Source organism: Periplaneta americana, chromosome 16 (assembly GCF_040183065.1).
Source record: "Periplaneta americana isolate PAMFEO1 chromosome 16, P.americana_PAMFEO1_priV1, whole genome shotgun sequence".
Taxonomy (NCBI): domain Eukaryota; kingdom Metazoa; phylum Arthropoda; class Insecta; order Blattodea; family Blattidae; genus Periplaneta; species Periplaneta americana.
This window is the reverse complement of record NC_091132.1, coordinates 189779175-189796279: the sequence shown is the minus strand read 5'-3', so window position 1 is coordinate 189796279 and position 17105 is coordinate 189779175. Positions and strand designations below refer to the sequence as shown.

The following is a 17105-nucleotide window of genomic DNA, read 5'->3' as shown; positions in this document are numbered from 1 at the left end:
GTCTTTACTTGCTTCAAGTAAAATTCCCGTGTTTTCCCTAATCGTTTGTGGATTTTCTCCTAACTTATTCACGTCATCCGCATAGACAAGCAGCTGATGTAACCCGTTCAATTCCAAACCCTCTCTGTTATCCTAGACTTTCCTAATGCCATACTCTAGAGCAAAGTTAAAAAGTATTTATTATTATTACTTATTATTATTATTATTATTATTATTATTATTATTATTATTATGATTATTATTATTATTATTCGAATCTTAACCCACTTCAACATCCCATCAAGAAATTGTTCGAAAATGCTGTGAAAAATATTAGTGGCATTTCCTACAAATTCTTCAGCAACGAGGATTATCAAAAAGACTATGAACTTTTGGGGGGGGGGGGAAAGCGCTAGATATGAGAAAAGTAACTACTACAAGGAACACTAACAATACTTTCTTCCATCCCCATTTCAACTAACAAAGCAACAATAAAACAGTACTCTGCCTAACGTGAAGAGAAAATAGTGGTACTTTGAACAGATTCTGTACACTTTATTTTCCTGTAAATGCAAGAGATGTGTGGTAATGGCTAATGTACTCTCCTGTGATTGATGTTCACCAATACATACACTGCTCCGCAGCAACAACATGTACATTGTGTAGCAGCTGCATAACGTCTTGTTGGGTAAGTCAGTTAATTTTTTATGAACTTCTTCGAGTTTCATCCTGACATTTTGCACACATACTGAAAATTAAATGGAGAATTAAATTTTTTAAAAAATTATTTTAGAGTAGCAAAATTCCTAAAATTAAAAATCTAATTATAACTTGCACATAAACTATCACATTTTGCCTATTCCAACGTCATATGTGTCGAAAACTTGTTTAATTAGGTTTAAACACTAGTCTAGAAAGGTACTTCTACAACAAATATTAGATTATGAGATATTAAAGTTAATATCTCAAACAGCAGAAATAACTAAAATGCTCTCTCAATTAATATCACTCAATAAAAGAATTGTGTTCCAATGTATACCATCCCATTGTGGAATCCTGGGAAACGAGAATGCGGATGCACTAGCAAAGAAGGGCAGCACTGCTACTTACAGACCTGTTACTAAATCTACGTATTATTCTGTGAAAAGATTTATTAAGTCTACATACTTAGACTTCAACAAACAAAATTTGATAACACAATCTCAAGGGAAAAAATGGAACTCTCTGCATCCTAATCCACAGTTAATTCCCGATTTACCACGAAAATCGTCTATGGCTGCATTTAGATTGGCAACAGGCCATGATTGTTTGGCCAAACATCTGCATAGAATTGGAATTTATCAGTCCCCTAACTGCCCATTGTGCAACTCAAACCAAGAAATGGATTAGGAACACCTCAGAATCTGTGCTTCAGTGGCTAGTCATGATAATATCTTTGAAAAATATTGGAGTGCAAGAGGTCAAATGACTTTATTATCAAATGCCTGGCATTAGAAAACAACAACAGTTAATATGAAACAATGTGCGGACTTTAATAGAAATTTATATAGGTATTTGGTAACTATTAAATTAGAGGAGTTTGGGGACAATAAACACAACTCTATATTTTTACTCATTGAATGTCTAAAAAAAAGTTTCATAAAAATGGATGTCATCACTGGATCGAAACCACATTAGGTAAATTGTACATTAGGTTAGGTCACTGTGGCTACGGGCAGGGTAGAATGACCCTTTGCACGTCGGCCATACTGAGGTCTATTGTGCACCCCGAAATGTATGGGATGAATGAGGATGAGGGTGTACCAGCCCCCCGCCGCATGTGACCCCTCATCTGCTCACCCAATGGGGGCCTCCTACTCTCCCTCACTCTAAGTTCATACCGCCAAGGTGACCAAGCAGCACAAGACCCATAGCAACCGCCCCTTCCAAGGTGTCGAAGCGTCCTTGGAAGTGCTTAAAAAAAATGTTATGTTTTATTTAACGACGCTCGCAACTGCAGAGGTTATATCAGCGTCGCCGGATGTGCCGGAATTTTGTCCCACAGGAGTTTTTTTACATGCCAGTAAATCTACTGACATGAGCCTGTCGCATTTAAGCACACTTAAATGCCATTGACCTGGCCTGGGATTGAACCCGCAACCTAGGGCTTAGAAGGCCAGCGCTATACCAACTCGCCAACCAGGTCGACAAGTGCTTTTAACAAATGAATCCTGGCAGAGATATTGCAGAAGGCTGGGAACCCAGGAACAGTTGTAGAGAAGACGCCCCTTCCCGTAAGCGGATGAAGACATGCGTCTTGACCTGAATATGGCTATTGAATGAGATGAGAAAGATGAATGATATGATACGAAAATCTAAATTCTTTTTCTACACGGGTGGGGAATGAAGGATAGACTGTGGCAATGAAAATTCCAACCTGGCATTTGCCTAACCAACTGTGGAAAACCGCGGAAAAACTAGTCAGGTTATTCGGTCCGGGAATCGAATCACGGACCTCCCAAATGTCAGTCTCATGTGATACGCATGAGACAACTCACTCTGTACTAAATTGTACATTAATAACGTTGTAATTACAGAACGTAACAAATAAGAAACAAAAACAAATACTTGAAGATGGCGAAGGGAGAAGTGAGGATGAAGAAAAAAAAATAAGTAAAAAATGGAGAAGAGCATAGAAAAAATAAGACAGAAGAGTCATACGTAAGCTAAAGTTTTATCTCCACAACTGCTCCGCCATCTAGTGCTTCTTACAGTAACGATAAACGATGTCGCCATCTCCCAATCTCCCCATTATATGTGTTTCTCCTCAACCTAATATCCTCCATAACCCACAGATACGAACTCTTCTTGGTGTAAGGCGGCATTGGTGTAGAGTTTCTGGAGAATTACAGAAAGAAGTACCAATTTCTTGAATTATTATTAATGAATCGATAGATGTTGCATTTATTGTACATATTAGCAATGTAACTGTTATAGGAATTAAAACAGCATTTTTGTGTCTCATTAAGTAGAAGATAATGTGAAAATTAAAGGCTACTTTTAAAGAAATATTTAAAACAATGTGGAAAGCCTGTTTCACGGCACTATTGATCATCTCTGTGTTTGGTGTGACTACAGTGCGTTGAAGTTCTGTTGTGTAGTTGAGGCATTTTTTACGTAGAAGTGCAATTTTGTCGAACAAGTAGGTTGCAGTATTTACTCTCAAGATATGTTACCAGTTTAAACTTATATAATTGAACTTAAGTTTTAGTCATTCTAATTTTTTTTTATATTCAACAACACTATTTTACTACGCTATTGTCGCCATCTCGTAACATGTTTCAATTTGCGGAGCTATAGATTTTGGAACCAGGGCCGTATTTAGACATTCTTCCGCCCGGGGCAGGGATAAACTCCAGAACACGGATTGCACCATTTCCCTCTTACTTCAAAATTCCAACCTTGTGCACACAAAATAAATTATTGGCACTGAAAAGTGCCTTTTCGTAAATAGGCTATAATGATGCGCATTCGACAAACGCAGACAAATCTGTACCAGATTATTGGGCCGAACTTTTCGAATCGGATTTTTTAAAAAATAGTTCTAGTTTTTGAATATCACTGACGCGCCCTTTTTTTTAAACCTCACTAAGTAACTAACTATATGCATTGCAAACTATATGAGTAATTTGTTTAGAGAAATTCATGTCCTTGTTGAATAATATACCAAAATGCAAATCTGGCGTTCAGATATAGCTCTCTATGAAGCTGACTTGAATATTTTCAAGGGAAAAATTTCCTTGGTCGGGTATCGAGCCCGGGACCTTTGGCTGAGCGTCCCAGTGCCCTACCGATTGAGCTACCCAGGAACTGAAACCGACACTGGCTAATTTTTTTCCTTTAAGTCCGCATCCCTTAAAGTGGGCTGACAAGACACGAGAACTCAACACTGAGCGCATACAGACTCTGTGTGACCTGAACTGTGCTTTTCTGTTAACGAAGAGTGATGTGTATTATGCAAATGTGGCTTTCAGTTCAGCCCACTTGAGGTATGTGGATATTGAGCCAGTGTCGGTTGCAGTTCCTGGCTAGCTCAGTCAGTAGAGTGTTTGATACCCGACTCCGGAACAAGTTTTCCTTTGAAATTATTCAGTATACACCAAAATGTTTAATTTCTGAAATATGATTTACCTTAATACTCTTGATACAATAGTGATATGAAAATTCTTTTGAGCTTCTGGAGAATATAAAATTGCGTTTGTCTGTTTTAATTCACAATTTTTTTATTAAACTGTCATTTGTTCTGTTTAAAAACTTTGCACAGTTCGGAAATGGATGTATAAATCTATTGAATTTTGCTTCATAATTCCTTCATTTCAGCAAATGTACAGTACTTGTTTTTATATATTATCTTTATCTACAGTATCATCCAAGTATCAGACTATGTGGTCGTTCACAGTCTAGTGCCATTTCTTAACTAGACGACCATCAGATCTCTTCCCTCCAGGATATCTCAGGATCTTGTCAGTGATTCTTCCTCTATCCATCCTCCACTTGTCCCGTAATTTCCCAGTGTACTCTAGAGTTCGTTCAATCTTAACTTTTTTCAAGATGTCTTCATTTCTCTTGAGACTCCATCGTATATAATCTGTATGTCTTATAAACCTGATACCTGCGTGCTGTAATTTTGAAGGTGTTAAGGTACGGTCACACGTCGCTATTTTTGCAGTGCTGCAGTACAAAAAACTGCGCAACTGTCGTACTGCGACGTGTGAACAACGGTGCAACCCGAAAAGTAGCGGCTGCCGAACCTGCTGCCTGCTACTTTTTCATGCTGCACACAGCTTAAAAGTAGCGACGTGTGAACAGGGTTCTTAGGCCGGGTGCACACAGAATCAGACGCGACGCGACACGACGCTACGTTTTGCTGTACAGTGCCTGGCGACAGCTTAAAACTGTCTGCTCGCGACAACTGATTTGCTGGCTGTGTGGGTTTGGAAAATTGGCCTAGGCTAGAAAATGGCGTCAATAATAGAGGACTGTCTATATGAAAAATTCTATTGTATTTGCTTATTATTTCCTAAGGATGCAAGCTCCTAAAAATCTACACGATTGAAAGAGTCTTAAAATTGAAATGTACTGCACAAACGTCATTTTTTATGTTTGTGACTACTTCACGACTCACAATAAAGAAAAATAATATATTAAATCAATAATGAGTGATAGTTTAGAGCAGAGAATTAGGCTTACTACAAATTACACTGGTCAACAGTCATTTTGCGCCAGACATAAAACTAACAAATTCTTACTAATTTCGACCTTCAGAATTAATAAATAACAAGCAAAATGTTCCATCACTTCGGGTTTTCGAGATGCACAATATAATTAATTTTCTATGCATTTTATTTAAAAAATCACTGTATTTCGTGTGTAACTATTTTGTTTTACAAATGTGAAGACCCATTATGTGAAAACAATATTGGTATAAGTAGGGCACCATGTTAGAAGCACTTGTAGAAAGGGAAATTATTTTATTGCCCTTCTACGAGTCTATTTCGAGGGAGTGAAACAGGTTCGCGATATGAATTCGCTTGAGTGTACCTGATTTTACTTGAGATGTGCACTTCTTTCACTGTGAGCTTTAATCACATTACTGTAGTTTATATTTTGCAATATATCACCATGTCAAAATCACTTCTAGAGCGTAAATTGTTTTATTGCCCTTTTCGGTTCCATTTGGAGGGGGAGAAACAGGTTCGCCGTATGAAATCGCTTCAGTTTAGCAAGAGATTTCAGTGGTGTTAGTATTCTGTGTAAGACGTGTATTTCTTTAAAGTGTGATTTAATGATAATATTCAAAGTACGAATGGTTTATATGTGCGGATTTGAAGGTTGTAGCATTGCTTTTTGGAATGCAATTAGGCTACACAAAATTTTGCTGCTTTCTGTACGAATTGGACAGTCGCGACAGTTATTGAGTTATTTTACGACGCTTTTCAACATCTAGGTTATTTAGTGTCAGAATGAAATGAAGGTGGTAATGCCGGTGAAATGAGTCCAGGGTCCAGCACCAAAATAAAATAAAATAAAACGACAATCACTAGAGCCAAGGAAGAAAAATTTTATACATCAACCCCTTGTACCTCAAAGCGAAGTAATTTTACCCCTTTTAGATAATAAGTTAGGGTTAATGAAGAATTTTGTTAAAGGGATAAAATATAAAACTGAAGCATTTAAAAATATCCAGGAAAAATTTCCTGCTATTAATAATCCGTGGCACAACACCCTGTGAAGAGCCCAGACCGACCAGCCGGCTGCTGGTCTCACGTCCACATGCCAAAACAGAGGTGGACGATCATCCAACTAGAATGGAGGTATCGTGTGGTTAGCACGATTATCCCCCCAGTCGTTATATCTGGCTTTTGCAGTCTATCGTAGCTCCCCAAGTGCTTCACGATGCTAGGTGATACCGGTCACATACACTGGCCGAAATTTCATGAGAAAATTTCTTCCCCCATGAGGACTCAGACCAGCGCGCATTCCTTAACATTTCCTGCTATTAGTGATTCAAAAATAAAAGAGGGAGTTCTCAATGGACCACAAATTAGAGAAATAATGAAGGACAATCACTTCGAATCTTTGCTGGAAGGAAAAGAGACAGCCGTCTGGATAGCATTCAAGGAGGTTGAATTAATTTTCTGGATAACTGTAGAAGTGAGAACTATGAAGAACTAGTGAAAAATGTACTGTTGGCGTATTAAACTAGGGGTTGTAAAATTTCCCTGAAAATTCACTTCCTTCACGCCCATCTTGACTTTTTTTCCTGAGAATTGTGCGATTTCAGTTATGAGCATGATGAGCGCTTCCATCAAGAAATTTCAACTATGGAAAAAGGTACCAATGACAATGGAGTACCAATATGCTAGCAGACTATTGCTGGACATTAGCTCGTGATGCACCTGATGCCCAGTGTAAAAGAAAATTCAGAAAAACAAAGCTGTAATCTTCTGAACAGTGAATATTTAGCCTTATTGTAATTATATAAAACAATATTTTGAATAGATATAAATTCCGAAATTTCTCAAAAACCGTAACCAACAACTGTTTTTATTGTCATATTTGTATTCAGGAGGCTCAAATTATATAGAAAACATATATCACATGCCTAGCGCAAAAAAAAAAGTTAACATTTGTTATGCAGTGTTGTTATTATAAATTATTATTCACCTGGTGCTTTCATCTCATTTTCAATTTTTCACATATTTTCAGAAACCACATTATTCTCGTGATATTGTTTCAAAGATTGTACAGAACGTATCTTTCCTGTACTAAATCAACTAATTTATCCGCATCGAGCTCCATTATGAATAATGTACCCTACACAACAATAGTATTTTTTGTAGATAAGGAAAGCGTGCAATCATAGCCACTACTAACGCATGCGCAGTACACTGCAGCTATCAAACAGTCTCCTCGCGACGAACTTCAAGCAGTCATTCGATGTTGTCTCTTCGTGTCTCCTTGTGTCTGCTCGCGACTGTCGTGCCGCGTCTGATTCTGTGTGCATCGCATCATAAGAAATCAATGGGAGACAAGTACCACGAGACAAAATGTCGCGTCGCGCCGCGCCGTATCTGATTCTGTGTGCACCCGGCCTTAGAGTTGCAGCTGCAGCATTTTTGATATTGGTTTTGTTGAAAATTGCTGCAATTGCGATTAGTGTTGCCACTCAAATGTGCCAATGATACTTTTATTGTTTGGATATATTTTAATGTTAGATGTGATGAAAATAAATTATTTGTAACAGTTATTAAATGCACAACACAGCCTGCTATATTTGCTGACGATATAATTCATTTTTTTTTTTTTTAATTTTTCGTACCGTAGTTTCAAACAGGAGGGTTGCCAACATTGATTACGTGAATATGCTGTTGGTTATCATTTAAGTATATAGGCGTTTTTAAAAGCTTTATAGTAAAAATAATGCCAGTTTCTGAATGCTAGTTAGGACAGAAAAGCAAATAATAGATAAGTAAGCTTTCGCATGAGCTTATTAATAATGCGAACATAACCACAAAATGTATATTGAGAAGTCAACACAGAGATGAAAACCTACAGCATGACTGCGGCTGCAAAAGTAGCACCTTGTGTGTGAACAGACTTGCAACCTTCAGTTGCAACTTTTGCTGCACTCGGGTTGCGCACCACGAAAAGTAGCGTGCAACGCGCTATTTTTGGCTTACGTGTGAACACGACACGCAACTTTTACAGCTGCAGTACAGAAGTTGCGCAGCAAAAGTAGCGACATGTGACCGTACCTTTACTTCTTCCGTTAGCCCATGTTTTGCTCCCATAACCTAAACTGGATCAGGTTAAGGTTTTACAAAGTTTGATTCCAGTATGTTTCTGTATTAGTGATGATCTCATAACTGAATTTATTATTCTATAATAAATTTTATAATTTTTGTATGAAATGTCGGTATTGTTTGTATGGTTACAGGAATAACCGAAAGAGCGCAAATAGCCATAGCTGCTGACGCGCCATTTTTAAACCCCATTATCTATCTACGGGAATATCCGAGTTAACTAAGTGCCTTAACTCTTGCTTCTAATTTATTTTCAACATATATTTTAGTTGGAATAGTTTTCTTTCCTCTGAAGACTAGACCTTTAGTTTTTCCCCAGGGATAATATCCATGTTATAAAATTTAGTGCAAAACTTTGCACTACAATAGAAATTATTGCATTTATGTTCTGAACAATTACTGGCGTTCTAAAGTCGATTGTATGTAAAGTAAAGAATATACGGTGTAAATGTAGGCTACTTATGATACATCACAATATTGTTATGAAGTTTGTAAAAGCCAATACTATACCATTGCTCGTTAAATGTCGAACAACGATTGGGTAGGATATTTACCGTTTTCTTTCTTTTGATATCTGTTTTATAATTTCGTTTTCGTTTTGTCTTCAGTAATAAAATATTAAATTCCGAAATATATTTGCACTAAGGTGTAGTGTAAAAATGGGAACTTTTATACATATTAAAGTAAGTAATTTCTTTAAGAAGCAACACCCGGTCTATTATGAGTCATTTTGTGTAGCTTTTGAAGTCTAGTTCCCATTCCACCTTCAGTTTTTTTTTTGGTTCCTATTCCACCTTCAGTTTTTTTTTTTTGGTTCCTATTCTGCCTTCAGTTTTTTTCTGTTGTCGTTTGTTCTGAAAGTAATAGTTATGGACTATCAGACAGAACCAGTGTAAAGACCCATTCACAATGAAAATTAAACATAACCGTAACATAAACACAGAAGTTTGCTACCAAATGGGATCATTCACAATGATTCACATAAGCATTGACATAAACATTACCGTAAGACGTTAACATGAAAGTTTGCAAACTCCAAACTTTCATGCTTATGCTTACGTGATTTGCAAACAGAACACAATCGTGGAGCGCTGAAGTATATGACAGAATATGAGGAAATGGCGTCGTTGTTATGTTTCCATGGTTACCAAGTATGTATGCGGTTATGTTTATGTTCCCATCGTGAATGATGGTGTGACTTCTTGATTTTACTGTAGCGTTTATATTCTTAAGTTAACGCTTACGTTATGTTTAATTTTCATTGTGAATGAGCCTTAATGGCTATCACATATGAATCGTCTAGTATCAAAGCCAGCTACATTCAATTTTTTCTTTTCAAAATGAGTTAAGGCTGTATATGCGATCTCTGTACGTTTTTCTGTAGATCTCTGAAGAGTTAAGTTGCAAAATGGGTATTCCGTTTAAATTGAAGGTTAAAGTTCCCGGTTAGATGCAGAGTCAGCTACATCCACATAATGCAGATTTTGTGTTATTTTGAAAAAAGTAAATTTGTACTTTTTTCTTAAATCTAAATCACTTGTATTGAACAAGTATATATTATCCATATTTTGTTTCATTTCAAATAATTAAACAGTTAATGAAGGATAATAGTTTGACATTTTGTGCATAATTACATTCTGTTATTGCAAAAAACAGCTAAATCCACAATTATGGGTTCAAAGCCAACTGCATCCTAATAGAACATGTTTCCCGCCAAAAATCAGAAAGCTAGCAAATTCAAATTTCCAATAGGCCTATATGTTTTTCTATGTCGTAACTTTATGAAACATAAAGGTCTATGACACCTCTGTTTATTTTACAAAACTGCTTATAGAAAAGCCGTTGTTAAAATTTAGTTTTTTGTTTCTTCTGTAAAATTTTGTAAAATGGATATAGCTGACTTTGATATTAGACGACTCATATTATGAAACTAACTTCAAAATAGCTAAATTAAGTGTATCATTTATGACGTCTTTATGTTCTGTAGGAAGGAAATATAATGGATCTGCAAGTGAAGACGGAATGCGTGGATCACAGCTATGATCTCAATTCAGAGATAAAAGTGGAAGAGAGTCCAGTGCCTATTAACTTTCCAGTGTTGAAGTCTGAAGTTGAAGAGAGTCCAGTGTCTATAAAGTCTGAAGTTGATGTAAGTAGTTCACTATCAGTATGCAAAAATAACGGCAACGCATTTGACTTATAGCAGAACCATTAACCCTTAAGTACTATGGACAGTTATTGTCACGTAACTACTAAAGAGAAGTCTATGAGATCTCCGTTTATTTTATACATTTACGCTCGACCATGCCGAAATGTAGTAATTATACACCTGGTAGCAGCCCTTTAATGCACCTCATTGAAGTACACCTATTCATTAAAGTTCAGGTGTTCCACCAATCAGAAAACACCATTGTAGCAATATGAAAGCGCAAGTAACGATTATTCTCGGATATGCAATCGTAAGACAACTAGCGAAACGTCACGGAGGCTGGAAATCCAATACTGTCGCAGAAGGTTATGTTCTGTTACTATAATGATTAGCGTTAATTGTGAATAATATTCAAATAAATTCAATTGTCATCTCGTTTTTCAATGTCTAAATCAACTTCAAGGTTATATCACGATTAATGTTTATTTTACTCTCTAGATTATATCAAGGTCAATGACATTTGTTTCTCGGAAAAAATCAATACTTTTGCGTCTGCGCATATCTCACAATTTACGAGATATTACACGAGGTCAGTTCCGCTTCCCATTCAGATAAGAATAACATGAATACTTATGAGTAATTTCAAGTTAGAAATATGGCCGAGCATAAAAAGTCGTATGAAACTTGCCTATAATGGTCATTAAGACGCTCGTATGAAAATTATGAAACTCGCTTGCGCTCGTTTCATAAACATACTCGCGTCTTAATTACTACCATTATAGGCTCGTTGCATAATGTACTATTATAAAACAAGAATTTATTATGTACAACATCTGCAGCATATTGACCATTGATACATGATTACAGAATATTATAATATGTAAATTTAAGTCAATTGGAAAATTTAAATAGTCTAAAACAGTTATAAACGATAGAAATAACAAAAAAAAAAAAAAAAGAAAAAAAAAAGAAAGCAGTAATTTGCTGCTTTTCCCAACATTTTCATTTTTGAACTTCTTGAACGATTTCATGCTTTTATATTGTTAAAATAAGTCAATAAGAATTCAGAATAATTAATATGTTAATATTTACTACATTTCAACATATCATTGAAATATTTGTTCAATTGTTGTTCACTTTTCTGGAACGAAAAATGTTTGCTGTATAAAAAACATACTTTTCCCTCTGCAGTGTCCCAAAAATTAAAGAGCACAATACTTTTTATACAACTGCACTTCTTCATAAGACCACACAATCTTCGTACAAACGAATATTTTATAAAATTTTATTATCTTGAAATGTGCAATATAATTTGTCTCTGGTGGCTTTTGTTTTGATGGTTCATTTTGAATACTACCTAGAGTCTGAGAACTGCTCACTTTTATGATTTTTATTCATCACCTTGTTGATACTGCATATGTGTACCTTGTTTTTACCATGACAAAGTTTTTTAGTTTGTTTTAGCATTCAGGTTATTGTACTGTTTATGTTTTTATTTTTTTTTAGAATTTTAGATAAAGGCTCAAATAGCCTAGTAGTTGACGCACCCGTTTTAAACTCCACTAACTAGCTGTTCGCGCAAACACCTCACACAAATTATCCTGGAGCACTCCAAGCAAATAGGAACTCCACATCGAGAGCACAGATATTTGTTTTTTTCTCTTCAAACGTGGAAACCATGTTGCCTAGAAGGTTCTGCTTTTTCCGCCTTGTTTATGTGTAGTTATGACAATTATACCACACAGCAGCACGGAAAATTAAAAGAAATGACGAAAATATGTGTGTGAAATACATACACACAACTACTATAGTACTTACTAATACTACTGTTTTCACCATAAATAGTCTGAAATGAAAAATCGTTTTAGAGAGTCTGAATTTGATGAAATAAAACCTTCAACAATGAAACATACAGACGAAATGCATTAATGCCTTCTACTCTCTTCTTTTCCTGTTTATGCTAATTACCTCAAATATTTACTTACTTACTTACCGGCTTTTAAGGAACCCCGAGGTTCATTGCCGCCCTCACATAAGCCCGCCATAGGTCCCTATTCTGAGCAAGATTAATCCATTCTGTATCATCATATCCCACCTTCCTCAAATCCATTTTAATATTATCTTCCCATCTACATCTCGGCCTCCCTAAAGGTTTTTTTCCCTCCAGCCTCCCAACTAACACTCTATATGCATTTCTGGATTCACCCATACGTGCTACATGCCCTGCCCATCTCAAACGTCTGGATTTGATGTTTCTAATTATGAAAGGTGAAGAATACAACGCGTGCAGTTCTGTGTTGTGTAACTTTCTCCATTCTCCTGTAACTTCATCCCTCTTATTCCCAAATATTTCCTAAGCACCTTATTCTCATACCCCTTAACCTATGTTCCTCTCTCAAATTGAGAGTCCAAATTTCACAACCATAAAGAACAACCGGTAATATAACTGTTTTATAAATTCTAACTTTCAGATTTTTTGACAGCAGACTTGATGATAAAAGCTTCTCAACCGAATAATAACAGGCATTTCCCATATTTAGTCTGGGTTTAATTTCCTCCCGAGTATCATTTATATTTGTTACTGTTGCTCCAAGATATTTGAACTTCTCCACCTCTTCAAAATATAAATTTACAATTTTTACATTTCCATTTCGTACAATATTCTGATCACGAGACATAATCATATACTTAGTCTTTTCGGGATTTACTTCCAAACCTATCTCTTTACTTGCTTCCAGTAAAATTCCCGTGTTTTCCCTAATCGTTTGTAATTACCTCAGATATTAAAGCAAATTCTGTGTATGTAATTTACAGTAGCTGTATAGAGAACATGTTCATATTTTGAACGTTGGCACTTGATTGCTATGCATTTTGAAAGATGCAAATAGCCTGATTTTGAGGAAAGATATATGAAGGATGAAAATCAAAGCAGTTTGAGAAAATGAAATCAATATTCAAAAAAAGTAATTACAGCCTTAATGAAAAATGTGATTGGATTCATTATGAATGGAAGCCAGTTCCCTAATGTAGGAGGCCAGTGCGTAGATAGTGAATTAAAGCTTTGTTCATTACTTGTTCTTCTTTTAGGAAAATTCTTTCGATCTGGACATGGTTCAGGAGAAACAGGAAGTAGAAGCGTGTTCAGAGGAGGATGAAGTGTTGAATGAGGGGTGAGTATAGTCAGTCATTTTTAAAGATAAATTTAAAATCTTTTAACACATGCGTATGAGAAGAAAGGAAGTATTAAAGTAATGGGATATTGCAATCAAACTTTATTGTAGGGGAGTGGTGGGTACAGTGAGACACAAAATATTAAGACATATGTATGCAAGTGATAATTGAAGTATTTTTAAAATCGAGTGCAATAGAAATAGACATTAAAACATGGAGTATAATAATACATAAACAAAAATGTTAATAGATGAAGGACATAATATACAATACGTGCATGTCAAAAAAATGCAAATGTCTCACTGTTCCCATTCAAGAGGGTACAGTGAGACACCACAGTGTCTATTAACGGACATTGAAATAATTTGCATTTATTTCAAAAGAAAACAAAAACTTGCTCTCTCTTTATCTTGACATGTTCTGTAGGCTTATTTAGAATCATTTTGATGTCTGACTTCGAAACCATTGAAACATCTGGAACATTTGGAAAAGTGAATTTTCCATGACATTTCAAACTTTTGTGAAAAAATGAAATGAATTTTTGGTGACAACAAAGCTTATAATTATAAGAATTTAATGTAATTCTTTATTATTTTTTCAACATCTTTTTTTAAATTTTGTGAATAATTTTTTATTTATGAAACCATTAAAATGTAATGTATCCATTATTTTAAGCTACAGTTCCTAAATTGGTTACTAGTATGTTCATTTTTAATGTTAGTTACTGGTAAATGTAATATAATTACAGTTGGTTTTTGCAAATCATTGGTACATGGGAACAGTGAGACGTCTCAGTGTACCCTTCAATGGCATGTCTCACTGTTCCCTTTACACATAGTTCATTTAAAAATGACGCCATCACTTCAAAATTAAAACAAGACAGACGAAACTTCGCCGAACATAATCTCAAATACCATAGTATTAAGTAACAAAACATTCATATTTATATCTCATTTGCATATCCAATATAACCTTCATTAAACACAAGCTAAAATTTTACTTCTAGAGTGAAAAATTACGAATTATTTTTTCATCACTCACCTTTATAACTAGAATCAAATCGAGTATGAAAATATTGTTACTTTACTCATGCAACATACAACTCCACTGTTACCAACATCTCAACATCAAAATTTGCCACCTAATAAAAAATGTCTCACTGTTCTCCCTGTCTTACTGTAGCCATTTCTCCCTTATTTGTAAAACCTGTGCACCAGAGCTATAAGAATCACATAACAGGAGCTAACAAGGCCATAAATGCGAATTGAAATTTATGTAATATATTTAAGAACATTTTAAAGTATTACTTTTTTTTTTTCTTTTTTTTTTAATTTTGTTGGTTTTTCATCATATATATCCATTCTTTCCACTTGAAAATCCTTGTGCACAGAGCCTTAAAAATAGCGTCGAATTAATATATAATATATATTTTTTCATATAAAATTATATTTTAAATAAAAATAATGTATAATTTTTTAATTCATAGGTTTTCTTTCGTATTAAAACTATCCTCTCCTCTTAACTTAGAACTGTATTGCTTTCCTGCTGTGCAAGAACTTAAACAAAGAGATCATGCACTTAGGAATACATGTACATTTTTTTAATGGATTTGGCTAAATTCCATGAGCCAGAAATTGTTTTTGATCTGGGTTCAAGCTTTCTTCCACTTAACATGGTTATGATAATTCGCAAAACTTTTGATATGATTTATTGTCACTCAATCGTTTGATCCTGCTGGCCCTTCACATTCCTGTATTCAGCCGAACATTCCCATTCTTGCACTAGTTATATTAATTTTAAACTTAGTGGAGGACTCATTCACTTATCTACCTTTATTCAATGTTGTTTTTTTTCACACTTTATTCATGTGACACTATATCTCATTCTAAAACCTCTCTGATGAGATCTGGCCAGAGGTCTGCATCGGACATTTTCCCTCGAGCGCTAAGTAGTTCATAGCATAATCCGATAGGTAGTGCACATACATGATGGGTAAAATTGTCGCGAGCAATAAATCCTCGAACAGTTTAAGCCTAGTGTTAGACATTCGTTCTTTCTACAGTGATGAACTGTGTAGTAAATCATAGATGCTTATCATTTCAAAACTTTTCAGTGTTCAACTAACATCTCCATAGTACAACTACAAAACTTGCTTTAAAATATAATATAAATGTTGTAGGTAAATGTTTTTTTTTTTCCTCCCACACAGGAGTGATTTTGTTTTTGCCATACCTGATAGATGTTATTGGATGTAAATGTAATTATTATAAACGGAGAACACAATCACGATAATGTAAGAAATGTCTCAAGTTTTCTAGTAGTAATAATAATAATAATAATAATAATAATAATAATAATAATAATAATAATAATCTCTAATAATTAGTGTATTAATCTTTGCGTCTGCAACAGTTGTGCAGCATGATTATTCGTTTTATTATATTTTCTGTGACGTTATCTCTGTACTGATATTGTTATTAATTTACTGCTATATAATAATATTTTGTAAAACGTTTCTACATTGTCGCAGTATATAGGCAGAACACTATATATGGACCTATCATATTATATATGTGGTAAATCAAATATTGAATAATTATTAATTAGGAATAATAACTGTATATCGAAGTTTTTCATACGATTCTATTTATAAAGGCCCATTCACAATGAAAATTAAACTAACCGTAACATAAACACAGAAGTTTGCGCCCAGGCTACCAAATGGGATCATTCACAATGATTCACATAAGCATTGACATAAACATTACTGTAAGACGTTAACATGAAAGTTTGCAAACTCCAAACTTTCATGCTTATGCTTATGTGATTTGCAAACAGAACACAATCGTGGAGCGCTGAAGTATACGACAGAATATGAGGAAATGGCGTCGTTGTTACGTTTCCGTGGTTACCAAATATGTTTGCGGTTATGTTTATGTTCCCATTGTGAATGATGGTATGACTTCTTGATTTTTCCGTAACGTTTATATTCTTAAGTTAACGCTTACGTTATGTTTAATTTTCATTGTGAATGAGCCTTAACTTCATGTTACTATTTTGGTACGTTCCATTAGACGCTTGTCATAAATGCAGAAAATAAAGCCTTATTTTTACCGTGTGAGCAAGACATAATATCTGTATCTTATCTGTCGCCTTCCATACAAGATAAGACATGTCGGTGAGATGATCTTGTACTGTGCTTCTATTTATTACGAGCGTATCACGACCGATCTTATCTCACTCGAGCGTGCGACATTCGACCGAGTTCAAGCAAGCGATTTAACCCCAATGCAGCACTCCGGATCTGGCAAAGCAGTCCATGTCCAAGGCTTACCGTTTATTGCGTAAGCGGGACAGACAGACTGTTCCCGTGAGCACTGTCTTTGTGCCCTTCGAAAAACCTGTTCTACCAGATTACATCCTTGTCGGGTACGAGCGTGTCCCAGTTGGTGCGTATGTGC

The 17105-nt window shown here is 35.2% G+C and overlaps 1 protein-coding gene across 1 annotated transcript in view; it reads left to right on the top strand.

The window, feature by feature from the left end:
• LOC138692272 (zinc finger protein 85-like) overlaps positions 1–13678 on the top strand; it is a 43614-nt gene extending 29936 nt beyond the window's left edge. The window contains exons 4-5 of the transcript XR_011330039.1: positions 10312–10473; positions 13561–13678. The gene's annotated coding sequence lies outside the window, so the exon portion shown is untranslated. The remainder of the gene's footprint in view (positions 1–10311; positions 10474–13560) is intronic.
• The last annotated feature ends 3427 nt before the right edge of the window (positions 13679–17105 follow it).